Below are 19019 nucleotides of genomic sequence, written 5' to 3' on the forward strand. Positions count from 1 at the left end.
GTTTTTTTAAGCCTAGCTGTCCCTGGCAGTTGGCTGGGGTGAAGGGGGAGGCAGTAATGTCTGAAAGGTAAGCCTTATGACTTCAAGGCAATACAACAGAAAGTAAGAAAAGCGCTTCATCAAATGTGAAACTGCTCCAGATAAAATCTGGAGATGTCGGGTGGAAAGCAGGGAACTGAAAGAAGGAATCAGGGTTGTAAGACTAGAAGAGTAACTTCGGGGAAAAGGACATTTCCTCATTTTCCTCCATTATAATCCTCAATTATAAGTGCCCACTTTCTATACACAACTTATATCTAAGACACTGTGGGGCTATATTGTTTTCAAGGCTAAGGTAAAGGAGTAAACCTAATTTTTTTTTGGCGATTTCAATATAAACCACTATATTAACCACAAGATGACTTAATGGGCAGATTAGACGTATTTTAGGAGTACTCCAAACGACAGAATCTTGAGTGTAATCCTTATTTGAATCACAGAGTTGTTTTTTTTTAATTTCCTTTATAAGAAACTTAAATTTCCAGAGTAGGATGGCGAGGAGCATGAGGACACTCTTTTGTAAATTTTATTAGGGTGGCATAGAGGCACAGGTGCATAGCATAATTATTCCATCTACACTTAATTTCATTGCCAAGCGGGGCCAGTTGGTGCTTCTAAGGATTCCACTTGACTGACAGATCACAGAAACTTGAGCACTGAGGCATGAGGCAATGATACAGCAACTGTTCATAGTTCCAAAATTTGAAGAAAGCCCTAAATTTCAAGAGAGGGGAAGTGACTGAATCAATGTTACCAGGGAGGTGCATACACCTCCCTCTAATAAAATTGTTTTTAAGGCTCTTCCATTGACCTTCAGATCTCAGATCTGTGGCATGACCTACAGTCGTTATCATTCCATCAGTAGGCTTTGCCTGTATTTTGACTTAAGAACAAGGAATTAGAAAAAAGCCTATTATGGCAACTCCGGCAATAATTCACTATTAAAAGCTGCTTTTCAAGAAGAGGAAATAACACTGCCACCTACCAAAATTATTCCTGTTTATATGATGCATACATATGGTGCATGACATATGGAATCTGAGCAAATGCATTTTTGTTTATGGTTCCTACTTTCCTTTTATTCTTTAGTGACCCCAATGTCTTTTCCATTCAGTGAGGTAGACAACGGTCCTATGGTCATTTTCAGTCACAAACATAGCTTTAATTCACTCTTGACCATGTCCAGGGCCATGCAAAGTCAAAACTCCAAACATAATTTAACATCAAATCTCTCCTGCCTGAAATCCGAAATCCTGAATCTCTCCTGTTTCAGCCTGAAGCCTCCAGTAGGGAGCGGGAACAAGTTAATCTCCTTTTCCTCCTTCATGTTCTCTACTCACCACCTCCCCAGGGTCAAATGTAGTGTGGGAGAGGGGAGAGCAAAACGCATGAGATATTGTCTATTTGGCTAGGTGGCTTTGGCTCTCTGACTTGGCAGATGAGAAAAGTAGCCTTTTTTGGAAGACATGGCTGGTAAGGGCTTAGGACAAAAATGGATTCTTTCCCCCGTGTGGCAGTCTCACAGATTCTCCCCTTGTTGGGCTTCTCTCTCCTGTAGTTTGATTTACCTCCATGGATGCATCTGGATCCCAGGTGTTCAGTAGCAACCCCTCACTCCGTCCTTGGATATCTGGAGTTCACATCCAGCCTTCTTCCATTGAAGTCACCTCATACCTCCACACGGCCCAACTCGACAGGACACAGGAAGAACAGAGGCCACTCCCTCCCGAGTAGCTCATTCCGGCCAATGGAAAACATCCATACCTCTTGCTTAGGCAAACTCAGAGTCATAACACAATTCCAACACAGCAGCTCTCTGTTGGATCCACCACCAAATCAGTTAGTTCCCCTCCTGCCTCTGCATTTCCCCAGGACCATCTACACTCTACCTCAGTTGCCTCTAGTGTGAGTCAGACAAGAGTCTTCTGCTGCTCCCAACTGTCGGAAAATGTTTTTCCAACCATGCTTCTCTCCCTAGGGCTTGAGGTGTGAAGGGGATGGGGGAGATTGACAGGTGGGAGGTGAAGACGTAGAACATGGCAGCATTTCCTTCCTCTTGCCTTTCAGATTCCTTTCTGTACTATCCATCTGTTTGAGGCATTCAACTGCCATGCAACGGGCTCTTCGGGGCCATTTCTTTCTTCTTCTTTTTCTTCTTCTTCTTTTTTAACGACGTATTTATTTATTTATTTTTGAGGGAGGGGGAGAGAGAACAAACCGGGGAGGGGCAGAGAGAGAGAGAGGCAGAGGATCCGAAGCTGGCTCTGTGCTGGCAGCAGAAGAGCCCAATGCAGGGCTCCAACTCACAAATCCCAAGATCATGACCTGAGCTGAAGTCCAACACTTAATGACTGAGCCACCGGGCCCCTGGATTTATTTTAAACATAAGTTTTCTGCAATGGAAAACACCATGTTGGCCACACAACACACCCGTGGATTGCCGGGATCCGCCTTTGTCCTCGATTGATTCTGGAGCCATTTTCTTTTTCTTTATTCCAACCCCCTCTCCCCCCTTTCCTGGGATGTGGCTCAGGACTAGGAGGGACCCTGGAGACAAGGACCTGCGGTAAGGACTGAGGCTCAGCCTACCCCCTTCTACCAGTCTTCATCAAAAAGAGAGATGTTTCCTCTCACAATCCTCAGGGAACGGGAGAACTTGCATTTGCAACTATGTTTCGTTTTTATTCGATTGAAGGATGAAATTCTTTCTTTAAGCAAAACTGCAAAGGGCTTCCCATGGCATATCCGGGTGTTACTGTGGTTCACGCAAAACTGACATTTGCTCACGTTCTCAGCGAGCAACTTCCAGCTGGTTGTCATGTTAATGCCATGTTACAGGCCACGCTGATGAGCAGTTTATAACATGGATATCTGCACAAGGGCCATCCTCCCTCTGCGTTAGATTCCTATGCCCACTCTGACCTCGGGGACGTCAGGGGCTTGAATGAGTATCTGTCTGCTGCATGTTGCATGATTCTTCCACTCACCCAGTTTGTTTTAGAACTGTCTTGGGTCTGCAGGCAGATATTCAGTCCCTTTAAGTATTATAATCTACATATAATCTCCCAGCTGGCTTGAGGGAAGGTAACGATTTTCTGGAGTGCTCAGCAATAAGTTGTTTGTTCATTTTTTAATTAGTTGGGCTACAGCTTTGAGACTCCAGGAACTTTTTTTTTTTTTTTGAGACTCCAAGAACTTTTACTATCAGATATTAACAATAAACAAATTGCAGGGCTGTTTTTTGTGTGTGGTTATTACTACATTGTGGTTCTTACTCCATGCTTCATTTGATAAATATGTCAGCGTTTAGCATGAACACACACACACACACACACACACATATATGGCATTTTAAAAGGTCAGCGTTAACTGGCTAATGTATTGCATCGACGGTAAATAATGGGGAAGCTTCTGTTCACCGCCTGCATTGGTGATTCAGTTGGTGCAGAGAGGTTTTCATTTCTGACCTTGCTTCTGGGAGAAATAATAGGTATTTAGGCAACAACAACAACCCAGTTGTCCTAATTAAAATCCCTAAAATGTTTTCTTTCCTTATCTGTCGTCTTGAAATTGTACCACTAGGTTAAGAAAATGGTTTTCTGGGGTCAATCAGAGTTTAGTGGCAAGTCAGGACATGTCAGGTGGACACGCGTTGCATTTCATCTCAGCCAAAGTGTCTTGGGCTTCACTGCGATCCCAATAAATTGGAGACCCCAAGGTTTCTGGTTCTGAACAACGTGGCATTCAAGATGCATTGTTCAATAGACGATCTCATTCTTCTCCCAAATTAAAAAGAAAATCGGTTCTTTGCTTGTATCTCCCAAAGGACATTCCAGGAATCCAGATCACAGCCATCATACATCCATTTCTCTCCTTTCTTCAATTCTTTCACATTTTATTACTTACAACTAACTGCCCCCTTCCCCTTTCCCATCCATGCGCCCCCCAACTCGCCCCCCATACCATCTGCCTGGCTTGTACTTGGCGTCTTCCCTCCCCCTCCTTCCAGCCCTTTAATTGTGAAGCACCTTCTCCTCTTCCATGGATTCTTTCCTTCCTTTCATATCAGCCCCAGAGATGGATTGAACCCGGAGGGGTGCATTGGTTTTATAGCTAATGGTGGCCTTGGGGAGATTATGTAAATATCCTTCCTTTAATAATTTGTATCTTGTTGCATAGGACATTAAAGAGTTTAAACACTGGCTTGCTTCGATAATATTGATTAAAATATGGAGAAATTGGTATATACTTGTCCATAACCGAACGTTCTAGAGAGAACAAGATTGGGCTTTTTATCACTAAAATGGTGTTATTCCCTGACGTGGTTTCAGGACCATCAGACGACTCCATTCTGGTGCCTATTAGGGGAAGTAACAAGGCTGGCTAAGTTCTGTGTTTCCATTCATTGTCAACCTTCAAGAATGGCAAGAGAGGAAGTTATCAGAGGCCGTTAAAGTAGCACCCAGCCTTCAAACTGTTCCACAATCGGGTACCAGCTTCGGTTTCCTGCCTTGTCCTAGCCATGTTCCCATGCCCAGTACATTATTTATATCTCTATCAATAGAGCAAATTGCCTCGAATTTGGATATTCGTGTACACATAGCCTGCCTTGACGGACGATCAGCTCTGCAGTGTCTTACACACTGCACAGGCTCAGTAAATGACTGAGCTGACTTGAACTGTGGGCTCTGTCATAGACTCTCAAACTCCAGGGCAAGTCTGCGCTGTGACCTTGTTTTGTTCAGTGGCTGGCATGGTACCTGAATATGGTACACATTTTTCAATGAGAAATGGAGTGGCAGTGGAGCTAGCATCATCACGACTTGGACATCTCCTTTCTGCTGAACTCAGCAAATACCTTCCGAACAAAGACGATGTGAATGAAAGACACTGAAGGAGGCACAATGAGAGAAACAAACTTAAAAAATGACTCAGCGTTCATCTTTGGGAATCTTACTGCCTTTACACATACAATTTAATTCACATGGAATGTCAGGTGAAACAGAGGAATCTCATTATTTGCTGGCCTGTTAAAAAATCTGTTAAAAATACATATTCATATGTATTTTCTACCTGGATTCACCACTTAGACCTTCACTGGCAACATTTCTTAATTATTTTCTAGAGGTAACCATGAAGTCAGTAACTAAAATTACGGTAAAATTTTGGATTGCGAGTAACTTGTTCTGCGAGTGTTCCCAAGCGGAGCAAACATTTCTAATAAGTTTTCACTTGATAAATGAGTGATGTCTTGCAATATGAGTAGTAGGTGACACTGAAGGTCACGTGATCACAACTGAGCCAATGGTTCTTGAAATTCGTTTAGATATACGAGTGCTTTGGATTTCAAGAATGTTTTGGGAATGATCATGCTCGCAAACCAAGGTTTTACTGTATATAATTGATGCTTGGAAGAAGAATAAAGGGTAAACGTTCCTTAGGCAATTATTATTGAGGAAACCAGACCAGCCATTCGAGTGACATCTAACAAACACCTGCTGCTGAGTCTTTAGTCCCAGAATGCTTTGCATCCTTAAGCCAGGATGTTGGGAACCGTGGACGGTTTCAGACTCTCCTTGGCTGGACTGTCTTGCTTTTTCCAATCTTCCCAGCCTACCTTCTTGACAGTTTGACATTTACTTTTGACCAACATTCCTGTATCCTGAACTGTTCTCCAATAGGTACCTAAACTGTGCTTTGTGAGCTCACTCTGGGGGAATTTGTATGCAACCTTCGTAGAAAATTTTCTAGTGTTTGTAGAAACACTAGAAATTGAAACTGGAAGGAACTTTATGGAATAGTAGTTATAAGGAAGAAAATGATGATGAGCCATGGACAGTGGTAGGAGTAGTGACATTGTACTGCTAGTAAATTGTAGCAGTAATTATAATATTGTGGGGTGAATGGTGTCTCCCTCCAAATTTATATGTTGAAGTCCTAACTCCCACTATTTCAAAATGTGACTGGATTTTTTTTATGTTTATTTATTTATTTTGAGAGGGAAAGAGAGAGAGGGAGAGAGCTGGGGAGGTGCAGAGGGAGGGAGAGAAAGAATTCCAAGGAGGCCCTGAACTGTCAGCACAGAGCCCAACGTGGGGCTCGATCTTACAGCTGTGAGATCATGACCTGAGCTGAAATCAAGAGTTGGACATTCAACCGACTGAGCCACCCAGGTGCCCCCAAATGTGACTAGATTTGGAGCTAAGGCCTTTAAAGAGGTGACTAAGTTAAAATGAGGCTGTTAAGGTGAGTCCTCATTCAGTATGACCAGTCTCCTTATAGGAAGAAATTTGGACTCACAGAGAAATACTAAGGATGTAAACACAGAGGAACAACCGTGTGTGATGGTTAATTTTATGTGTCAACTTGGCTAGACCATAAGGTGCCCAGATATTTGGCCAAAATTATTCTGTATCTTTTTGTAAGGGACTTTTTGAATGAGATTTATATTTAAATCTTTGAATAAAGCAGATTGGTCTCCATTATGAGGGTGGGCCTCACCTAATCAGTTGAGAGCCTGAATAGAACAAAGGCTGATGTCCCCCAAACCAGAGGAAATTCTGCCAGCAGACTGCCTTTGGACTTCATCTGCAACATTGTCTCTTTCTGGTTCATCAGCAGACTGCCCTTGAACTCCAAACTGTAACTCTCTTCCTGAGTCTCCAGTCTGCTGGCCTTCCCCATCTAATTTTGACTTGCCAAGCCTCCATAACATCTTAAATTTCATACGTGCGCATGTGTGTGTGTCTAAATTTCCCCTTTATATAAAAAGACACTACTCATATTAGATTAGGGTCCAAACCTAAGGACCTCATTTTAACTTGATCACCTCTGCAAAGATTCTATCTCCGAATAAGACCACATTCTGAAATCCTGGGGTTAGTATGTCAACCTCAGGACATGTGGTTGATGCTGCATTATTTCCCTGATCCCAAACTTAAGTGTGAACAAAAGGCTAAAGCTAAAGCAGCTGAGTTCTCTTTCTCAGGACTCTGAACATTGACCCAAGTGAGTTGAACACAAAATGGCAACAGTGATTGGCATTCATTTGTTCATTTCAGCAGCAGAAGCAGCTGGGAAAGAGGGAAAGCAAGTCCAGTGATCTTAGTTCTCATTCTGGGCTGGTTCTAAGTTTGATTCTCCAGCCTTCCTCTAGATTTTGTGTTTTATCTGACATAACAAACTCTTTTTGCTTAGCCAGAGTTGATTTCTGATGCTTTGGACGGAAAAAACTCCAAATGTTTTTAATTGAGGTACAACTGACATACAATATTACTTTGGCTTCAACTATACAATATAATGATTTGATATTTATACATATTGCAAAATGATCACCAGAATAAGTCTAGTTAACACCCATCACCATACATTGAAAAATTCTAATTGATGTAATGTTTTCTGAAGGATAATTCTTGGTCTTTCAGGATTTATATACATCATACTAATGTCTATACATATTTATTGACCTGAAGATAAAAGGAAGTAGAGAATAAGTAGATTCATTAAATATATTTCTTTTGGAAAAGAGAAAAATATGCACACACATATACATATGAATACGTGTATAGGTTAAGTACATATCATAGATAATTATAAAAATATAACATATAAGATATAAAGTATATGTTAAGTATTTATTTTATAATATATTATGTTGTATTATAAACACATATGGTAAGATGTAACAGGTATTTCTTTCTTTTTTTTTATCTTAAAACAAACATACTTGGCCGAGAATGGTTTTATAGTAAAATGATGGGAGGGGAGGCCATGCTAAGGAAGGATACGGCAATGCTTAGGTGCTTGTAGAATCTAAACATATTGTTGGTCTTTTTCACCCCTTCACACACACACACACACACACACACACACACACACACACACACAGAGGTTTATTACCAAGTCATAATGATTGATGAGCCAAAAATTCAGTTTACTCGAAAAATGCTATGGCCGGAAATAGGATTGCAAACATTATCTTTATCAGGGCATCTATTGAAGAATAACCTGTGCCTGTGCACATGTCAGTTGTACCTCAAAACAAGGAAGTTTTGTTTAAAGCTCTGTTTACAAAGCTCTGATGACTAGTCACCTTAGATCAGAACGTGGCTTATGGGTGTCTGTCAAATGCTTAACAACGAAACGAAACATTTACCAAATGCTTATTAAATTCAAGGCACTGTGCTAATCTGCAATAATATAAAGGCAAATAAGCCCGAGTTCACGCTTTCAGCATCTCATGCGATGCAGTAACAGGAAATCTAAACATAGTTGTGAAATTAGAAGAATACGTTCAATTACTCTCCACCGATACTATCAACGCAGGTTAAGACTCTGTGAAATTGACCTGCATCATGGAATCTCCGAAAAAATTTCTTGGGCGACTCATTTTTCCTGCTCTACACATTCATTGCCACTTTGGTTTTGGCTGCAGATATATATGGTGTTTCATGTAAAGGCTGTGCAGTCTTTCCAGAGATATAAATGGGTGCTTCTCTCCAGCGAAACCTGTCCAGAGAACGGTCTAAATTAGCTCCCCTCCTTTGCTGAATCATGTCCCATGAGAAAAATATAAATGTTGCATTTGCTGGCAACACGGCAGGTGGAAATTCACATAAGAGTTGGAAAGAAGTAAAACAATGTGGTAAAATCAACACAGGCCCAGAAGTCGGTCGAGCCAGGCTTCCCCCTACTAGCCGACGGGGCGTTAGTCATCACCTGGCCTTGGAGAGGCTCCCTTTTCTCCTGTTGTATAACAGGAATACAGCACCTCCTTTTCTACCTGTCACACTGGGTTGTGGAAGGCTCAAACAGGAATATATCCCAAGTCCCGCAAATACTACCCAAATGTGAGTCACCACGATGAAATGATATCACAGGTTAGATGAACTATACGGGAAAATTATCAAAGCCCTTGCTATTACTTTTGCAAAGTCTGAGTAGACAGAGCATTCACCTGTTTTTATCTTTCAGATGGGTGTGGGGGTGAGGAGGGACAGAGGACAGAGGAAAGAGTTCAGCTGACTCTCATGTAACATTTATAGCACGTGAAAAAAAGTGCAGCGAACTGAAGGACTTCGAAGGGACTGACTACCTTTTGTTTTACCCCGCAGTTGCTGACATGCTTGGATTTCCTCACATTATCTCCAAAACAAGTGAAGACACTGAATGATCCAAGTGGATTTGAAAAATCTCCTCTAAGAATTTTTAAAAATGCATTAATGGCTGGTCCTTAGAAAGGAAATTTAATATACAACAGATAATCACGGTATGCCTTCCATCCCTTAAAACAGAGAGAATTCATTGGTCCCATAACTTCAACCTTCATAGTAATCTTAGCTGATTAGTAGCTTTGGAGGAAAACTAAATAAAGACGTACTGTGTTCCTCCTCTCTCCTAACAAGAACTGAAAGTCTGAGTCATAAAATAGAGGCCTTAGCCACTAGTTAGAATTTAAGACTTGTCATTTCTGTGGAAGCAATTCTTAAACATGATGTATGAAAATTAAAAAAAAAAAATCCGTCTAGACATTTAATGCCTGATGTATTTGAGAGACATAGAGAGAGAGAAAGTGTGCATATATGGTGTGTGTGTGTGTGTGTGTGTGTGTGTGTATTCTCACATGGGCTGAGGCTGTATTTTGGTGATTTTCACTTTTGAAACATTTCAGTCTTGACCAAAGTCACCCACTCTACTATTTTCTGGCCTTGTTGAGGGAGGTAAAGCTAGAAAAACAAGTTATTTTTGTTTTTGTGTCCTGTCCTAGCCCTCGAGCCTTCTTCTTCATTGGTTAGTGGCTGGTTTATTTACACGGCAACAAAAAGGCAAACATTACAAGAGTTTAATTAAAAGTTATTGGAGAAGATATTTATATTCTGAATTATAACGTAAATATGACTCTTTAACCTCTTTTACCAACCAGAGTCATCGGATGTACTTGACTTCATGTGTGAGACGCTTAAGCTTTCCTATGCTAACCCCCATAAGAATCTCACTATTTCTTCTTGTGACTCCCCTCTCCCAAATAGTCTAAGAATCTCACTTAAAGACGGTGACGGTGGGGCGCTTGGATGGCTCGGTCAGTGAGGCCTCGGACTTCTGCCCAGGTCATGATCTTACAGTTCGTGAGTTCAAGCCCCACCTCAGGCTCTCTGCTGTCAGCACACAGCCTGCTTTTGGATCCTCTGTCCCCCACTCTCTCTGCCCCTCCTCCACTCTTTCTCAAAAATAAATAAACATTAAAAAAATGGTAAAGATGGTGATGATGATGGCTCTGATGGTGTGAGGTCTGACCATGCTGCTATTGCTTCTTGCCGCAATTTAACATCACGGACGAACATTGGTCCCGCACAGTTTGGTAAGTGGTACTTTGCTGCTGGGATGGTCTGGTTGGTCTGCATCTTTGACTGGTCTCATATTGGATACCTTGGGGAAAAAAGGGTTCCGTTTCTTATTCCAGTGTGTGTGGGAGGGGTTTCTCCACACCACTGAGCAATTCTCAGACACCAGGCGGGTGTTCTAAAATTTGACTCCATTTTGACACTATCTACTCAGAGGAAGCATGGGATTACACAGGGGAAGAGCTCAGTCCCACAAGATTGTTGCTCCCACGCTGTACTCCTCCTCTACTTGGGACCTCAGATGGAAGTCCAGGTTGTCACTTGTGCTTCTGACTGGCTGCAGATTGGAGGTTCCCACATCCCATTCCTTGGGTTCCATTACTTTGCTAGAGTAGCTCGCAGAACTCAGAGAAACATTTTACTTGCTAGATTACTGGTTTATCGTAAAAGGATGTAACTCACGGACATCCAGAGGGAAGAAATGCATGGGTCGAGGTGTGGGGAAAGGGTGCAAAGCTTCCATGTTCCCTCTGAATGCACCACTCTCCCCAAGTCTCCAAATGTTCACCACCCAGATAGCTCTCCCAGCCCTTCCCTTTGGGTTTTTACAGAGGCTTCATTACACAGGAATGTTTGGTTAAATCATTGGTCATTGGTAATCGATGAAACTTCCAATTTCTTCCCCTCTGTGGAGGTGGGGTGGGGGGGTGGTAGTGGTGGTGGGGTGGTGGTGGGGTGGGACTGAAAGTTCCAAATTTCAATTATAGGGTTGGTTTCCCTGGCAACCAGACCCCATCCTAGGTGACCTAGGGGCTTTCCAACAGTTGCCTTATTAACATAACAAAAGATACCTGGTCTCTGTCACCCCTTAGGAAATTCCAAGAGCTTTAGAATCTCTGTGCAAGAAACAGGACAAATACCAAATATAGAAGTCTTTTTTTTTTTTAATATTTATTTATTTTTGAAAGAGAGCGGGACACACGGAGCACGAGCAGGGGAGAGGAAGAGAAAGAGACACAGAATCTGCAGCATAAAGCCGATGTGGGGCTCAAACCCATGAGCTGTGAGATGATGCCCTGAGTAGAAGTTGGTCGCTTAACCAACTGAGCCACCCAGGCGCCCCCCAAATACATAATTCTTGTTATAAATCACAATGTTACACAGAGGAACCACACATTCATGCTCAGTGAATATTCTACAAAGCACAACTACTATATTCAGGTGCCTAGATTGGTCTAGAATCCTTATGGAGATTAGGCCACCTCCATCTCAAGGAAAACTTTTGTTCTTCAGGACTTGGGTAGATCTACTCAGCTACTGCAACAAAACCAAATTCTATATACTCTTCCCCTAGGAAAATAGGTGGATACTTGCTCTGCATTGTTTCTCACCTGGGAGGGTCACTTAAGGGTGTGGCCTTAAAGGTCAAGGAATATCAAACAAACAAAAGTCTTCAAGGAGCTTTACCTCACATAACTGTAATATCTGGAAGCATTGGGAGTAGAAAGATGAATCCGTATGCACTTGGGGCAACTGGACTTCGATAGGTCTCGGATGCTATTTTGATCCGCCTATAAGGTCAAAGTGTAACCAAACAAAATAAACGTTTTAGTAATTTCAATCACCGTGGATACCCAAACTGTCTAATGAATAATATTTTAGATATCTTTTCTAGGAAATTGTTTTTTCCGCATTCAGTCATGTGAAATGCCTGACTTTTGTCCGGTACTTTGTTCAGAGAGGGGCTCCTGTGACATTGAGAGACCAGAGAGTTCAGAGCAGACTGGTCAATAGCCTCTCCCTAATGAAAGCAGATGGACTCCCTGATCAGGAATTCACAGTAAGGAAATGTTCAGTTGAACAAGCCAAACTCTGGTACAGATCAAAGGTTGGACTGTCCATGAGAATAAAAGAGATGCTCAAGCGTAGCAGCTGATACTAGAAATCAGTTTCAGTAAAACCACCCTATGTGTCAGTTGAAGGAGAAAGAAAAGAAAAAACACCTGCTCCCCCATCCTTGTAGCCCGGAGCCGTGGGTCTCTGCTGCTCTTCACCTCTGACCACTACCACCCCGGGTTTCTGAGAGTCCCCAAGGAGGGCATAGCAAATGGGGAATATTATTCCACACTGCCACTCTCTTACTGGCTGTGAACAATCTCAGGGTGACAAAAAGAAAACAGCGGGAGTTGCACAATCTGCAGAATTCCAGGGTGGCCAACGGTACCACCAATGTGGGGACCCGTGTGCAGTAACTGGGAATGGTTTCTAAGACCTTCCTGAGCGATTCTGACACACCAGGCCATGTGGGGAGGAAGGGACACTCTGAAAGAGTCTGAAATTCCTTTCCAAAAGTCAAGAGACATTTAAATGACTGTTATTTATTATCACTTTATTAGTAGTTTTATGAAATCTTTGAAGGGCCGTTCTTGATAAACAAGACATGACTAAGATTTAGCTTCGGCTCACGCTTCCATTCCAAATTATGCAATAGCACGCACACACACACGGACCCCACTTACTGATTCTGTAACTTTTGGACAGCTCTCTTCTTAAGAAATGAAATGAGATGTTTCCATGGATTGTGCCCTTTGGCTAGCCATCGTGGTGGTGTACAATAAAGCCAGGTGAATATTCTAAAATAAGAGAAAGACTACACCCAGTAGAAAAGCAAGGAATTTTGATGTGAGGCAAAAATACAATGCAGGGGAAATATACACAGATATTGTAGGAAGATCCTTTCAAATAAAAATTATAGCTATTAAGTATATATCGTATGTCTACGCAATAGTTACCATTTATCAAACATCTGTATGCGTAAGTGCTGCTTGAGTGGCTCAGTTGATTAAGTGTCTGACTCTTGGTTTTGGCTCAGGTCATGATGGCACAGTTTGTGGTCTTGAGCCCTGTGTTTGGACAGTGCAGAGCCTGCTTGGGATTCTCTCTCTCTCTGCCCCTCAGAAGCATGCTCTCTCTCTCTCTCTGTCCAAATAAATAAATAACATTAAAAAAAATCTCCTGTATACCTTAAATGGTGCTAGAGCCTAAGCTACAAAGATAAGACGTAGATTTTGCCCTAAAGGATTTCTCAGCTTAAAAGGGAACAAATAGCTACAATAAATAAAGTAAGAGAGGGGCACCTGGCTGCCTCAGTTGGTAAAGCATGGGACTCTTAATCTTGAGGTCATGAGTTTGTGCTCCACACTGGGGGGAAAGATTATATTAAAATAATAAAAATAATCAAAAAATGATTTAAAATGATAAAATCTAAAAATATAATAATAATGCAACAGCAATACTGTATGACACCAAGGAAAGAGCAAGTAACCACGTTTAGGAAAGTGGTTAGGGACAGCTTCTCAAAGAAGGGCTTTCTTGGCCTGGATTTGGAAGGTGAGTCAGGAAGGAGCATTTCAGTCAGGGGAAACCGTAAAAGCAAGGACGCATAGATGGGTTTCTTTATTTCACTGGATGGAAGCCTCTCCATTTTTCCCATAGGCTAATCAGTGAGCCCCAGAAGCTAGCGTGACAAGAATTTAGGGAGTGTTTTGGAGGATGCTAAGGGATAAAACTTCAGAGGTGGGCTTCAGTCAAATCACTGACAGCTGTGGTAAAGGGAGTTGGATTTTCTCTTGTGGAGGGTGGGGAACCATGGATGTATTTAAGTAAAGAGTGACATGTTCAGATTCATGAATTAAAAATTTATAAAGAGCACTACCAAGCACCCTTATCATTGATTCCTCTTTTCCATCTTGGTCCCACTTCTTTGAGGAACCCTTTCTCACATGCTCCTTTGTAGGGTACATGGCCATCTTCCCTAAGGTTTATCATCATCTTAGCCCTTTGATATCATAGGTGTTGCTTGTTGAAAAGTAGGTTTCATTTCGTGAGTCCATTTTTTCATTATATTGCTATAATAATTTGTGCCAAGGTTTTGAAGTTGAGATTCTCGTTTCTAAGATCATTTTTGTGACTGTGGAAATGTGTCTTACCAGCAGAATTAAGTGGTTCATTATTTGTGTCGGTAAATGTGATCTCTTGGTTTTTCAAATGCAATGAGAACTATTTGAAGGGGCAAGAGTTTTAGAGCTTTATTATAAGGAGGAAGATTCTAGATCTGAGTGAGTTTAGTATGACATGTGGGAATCCATAGCCCATTTTGGTTTTAGTATATTTTTAAACATACTAAATTCAGGAATCAATGTTAAAAACAATGTTTTCAAAGAAGACAGAGCTTGCTTTATATTGAAAACACGAAGAGCACCTGGGTGGCTCAGTCGGTTGAGCATGGGACTTAGGCTCAGGTCATGATCTCACAGTTCATGGGTTTGAGCCCCTGATGGGCTCTGTGCTGGCAGTGCAGAGCCTGTTTGAGAATCTCTCTCTCTCCTTCTCTCTCTGCCCCTCCTCTACTCACACTCTCTCATTCTCAAAATAAACTTTAAAAAACCTACAAAAATCGCAGAAATAAATGGATCCTTGTTGTAAATTAGCCTAGAATCACAAATCCCTAACCTCATTTAGAATGTTTCTGATTTAGAGAAAAGCAATCTTATAAAATATGGTTACAATCACTACCATTTTTTCTCCTGACCACAGTGTGAATAGTTATGTCAGAATTTTTTTGCCACCATCGAGAACAAATTAAGGCTTCCAGATACGTGTTGTGAGGTGCCTGCTTACATTGGCCATTCAATAAACATGTAGTCGAATTATAGCAGTCCTCATTATAATAATTACTTTATTAAGCTGGATACTTTTATTTCATAATCAAAACTTCTACAGACCTTTGGAACTTTCCAATGTTGAGGAAGTAATGTGGGCAGTTAATTCAGTATTGTAAATAAGATTTCCATATTTTCCTAACACGCTTCACATCTAATGGTGCTCTACCCATAATCAGACCCCCTCAACACTTCTAGAACTCATTTGGTTCCACATTTAGTCCAACAAACATTTATCAAACACTTACTCTGTGCAGGGCCCCGGAGATATATGCAAAGAACATGTTAGTCAGCCCTGGTTTTATTGTTGTGATAGGGGTTTTAGTTGCTTAATATGTAAGTCCAGAGTCTTCCCTTGGCAGAAAAAAAGCTCATTTTTTTTTCCATCCTCTTCCTTCCTTCCCCCCTTGTACCGTCTTGTAACAAATTCTAGTAAAATGAATTCTAATCCCATGTCAGCAAATTGCAAATCGCTTTCATTGAGAACGCCTAGAAACCAGAAGTAACTAGAGGATAGGAACGGCGATGTGAGGAAAGGTGAATGGCAGTCCAGCTTAAGGGCTGCTGAACTCTGACCGGTTCACTCGGGCTCAGACTTGGGTTCAAATCCTTCCCTTCCACGCTCACTTTGGCAGCACAGACACAAATCCTCCCCTTATCACCGTGTGACTTTAGCCACGGCTCTAAAGCTCTGGAAACCTCCATTTCATTAGCTGTAAGATAAGGATATTAGTAATAATCTATCTCATAAGGCAGTTTTAAGTGCAAAATGAAATAACACATATAAAACTTAGCACCCTGCAATCACCCTATCAGAGTTGCTCATATACAGAAATGAACATAGAGACCTTTCTACTAAAACGTGGGAAGAGGTCATGAATGCTGAAGCAATCCCTGCCTTCAAACTGCATTCTTTTCTTTATTATGATGGCGTGAACTCAGTTTTGTTTGTTTCGGAGGGCCCTTTGACCAGAATAACTTCTTGTTTTATTTATTTATTTATTTATCTATCTATCTATTTATTTATTTATTTTATTGACATTTTATTTTATTTTTTGAGAGACAGAGTGACAGCAGAGGAGGGGCATACACACACACACACACACACACACACACACACACACACAGAATCCAAAGCAGGCTCCAGGCTCTGAGCTGTCACCAGAGAGCCCAAAGCAAGGCTTGAACCCACGAACACAAGGTCATGAGCTGAGCCAAAGTCGGATGCCCAATGGACTGAGCTACCCAGGTGCCCCCAGAATAACTTCTGGAAAGAACCCATGACATATTAGTATGTACATTAGAAGCAAGATTTAAAAAATAACTCTTCAGTTGCACAAAAACAGACCAGTGTATGGAGAGCCTTTTGAGCATCTACCTATAAATACTTAATTTTTTAAAAATGTTTATTTACTTACTTTTGAGAGAGAGAGACAGAGAGACAGAGAGAGAGGAGGGACAAATGGGGAGGGACACAGGGAGGGAGAGAGGGAGACACAGAATCTGAAGCAGGCTCCAGGTTCTGAGCTGTCAGTGCAGAGCCTGATGCAGGACTCTAACTCACAAACGTGAGATCATGAACCCAAATCGGACGATTAACAAACTGAGCCACCCAGGTGCCCCTACTTATAAATCTTAAAATCCCTGAAATCACAGTATAAACTGAGATGATAGGAGTTAAAACTCTAAGTTGGTAAAATCAGAAAGGATCAAACACATTTAAACAATGCCACTTACCAGCATAGCAGTTTGCAATAAAGCCAATAATCTTGTAACCATTTTATAAGTATAATATTATAATCTTATAGTTTATATACTATAAATTTAAAATTATGGTTTATATTTTTTCTTATTGAAACTTGGGGAAAATGGTCTTCTGGAAAATTTAGAGTGAGAAATGACAAAGGGAAATTAATTATAGAGTATTCAGTTCTATTAATCTAAGATTCCAAACAGCATCAATAATTTCTTTATTTCATGTTCTGTCTTTATTTTAGTCATGGTTTAAAAAAAGTCTTGAGTGTTTTCTTATAGTTACCACTAGCCCATGTTCCTAATAGATACGTTTCTTTAATAAGGTCTCAATTTCTTACTTTCACTACATTCTTTTGTGAAGGAAGCTTAAAGAAATTAATTCTTGCCCTTAGATGTGGAAGGTACTGTCATGTGTATTTGAGGTCAAATATTCAGTAGGCCTGACTGGCCTCATAAGTGAATATACACGTATGCACAGTGATCACTTGAAAACCACACCTATAAGCTTCCTATGGCTGACGTTAATAAACAGCAGGTACAAAGAAGTTGTGCACAAAAAAAAAATGCGTGTGCTTTCGTGTTGATTTCATCTGCTTGAAATTAGGCTTAGCATATTTATGACATATAGCATGAAGCATGTCAACTATTCTGAACTTAATATTATATGTAATATATTCATAAGCATTACAATTTTCTAGCGTTTAGTTTCAGATCAAAGGCTAAACATTTTAAGATGCACAAAAATGGTTAACCTTGTGTAGCAAGTCTTAGAAATGATTGAAGACATGCCATTGAGAGACTGGAGAAGAGAGAAAATAGCCTAGGAGACCAACCAGAATTATAAAAGGACAGAGACAAAGGACATAGAAGAAAGAGAAGATTGATTGAAAATGGGGGCTGGGGGGCTGGGAGGAGAAAACAATACAGGAATTATTAAACAGAAGCATTGGGTTCAAGTAACCAAAAGCTATAATCAAAGTATAAGTTGACAGCATTTCAAATATGCTCTTATGCCTGTGAGGAGTGTTAAGTCTAGATATTAGGGGCCTGAGTTTAACACATAAACAAAAACAATATTTTATTCCTAATAATAAAGATCTTCAAGAACGTTATGTTAGTTATGATATTTTTCCAATAAATAATTACGTTTCTCCTGGACACTGGAGTGGGTCTGACGATTAATTTACCTTTGAAAACTGAACCCTCCTTTACTCACAGGAATAGATTGGAGTGTGTTTCTCTTCTCCTGCTTGCAGAAACCTACAAGTTGCTTTCTTTGCCAACACTGGGAATTTATTGTTTTAGCCAAGTGAACACTGTACATTTTCAGGTAAAGGGATGAATTTCAAGGAATTTCAGGCAAGAAATACCTGGCTGATTATCCTGAAGCATTTGTCCTCAGTGTATGATCAGGAGACAGTAGCAGCAGCAGTAGCATTATCTGAGGAACCTTCGAGAAATACACATTCTCGGGCTCCACCCAAGACCCACTGAATCACACACTCTGAGGGTGGCACCCAGCCCAAGCTTCTGAATCACTGCCCGTGGGTGGCGCTTCTAAGTCTGCCGGTAAGGTGTCAGGTAAGGAGAGACAATACGATCACAGATGTGTGGCATATTTAAAGCACTTTATGAAACGTATGTGAAGACCTAAATCAAAGGCCTTCTCGTCTGTGACACATCCCCTGACGGCGTTAATGAAAATGAAACCGTATTTCCTCTATTCTACTGCTCCTAAAATTTCCCGGATTGGGATAGGCGTCGTTTCTTATTCAGCTTGCTTCCCACCCCCCACCCCACCCCCAGCAGTGTCCGGCCTGTCGCTCCGTGATTGACATGTTTAAATATTGAAATCAAATTGAATGCATGCCTACGATACGCAAATGTGGAAAAATCTATCGCAACTCTCTGCAAATTCCTATCTCACAGTGGAATTCCAACATGACAGCAGAGAGGGAAGACAGTATAGAAAGGAGAAAAGATGACGTTGGAGAGAGCTAAATCCGAGGAAGGGTCAGGGCATGACTGATGGATGTCGCCAACCTTCACCCTGACTACTGATTTCCCTTTGACTTGCGGTCCGTGCTCAAATTAGTTATTAGCTTTTTTATACAAGTGTAGTTAAGATGTGTTCAATTACATTTTCGAGTTTGATTTTATTCGG

Source organism: Panthera onca, chromosome D4 (genome assembly GCF_046562875.1).
Source record: "Panthera onca isolate mPanOnc1 chromosome D4, mPanOnc1 haplotype 2, whole genome shotgun sequence".
Taxonomy (NCBI): domain Eukaryota; kingdom Metazoa; phylum Chordata; class Mammalia; order Carnivora; family Felidae; genus Panthera; species Panthera onca.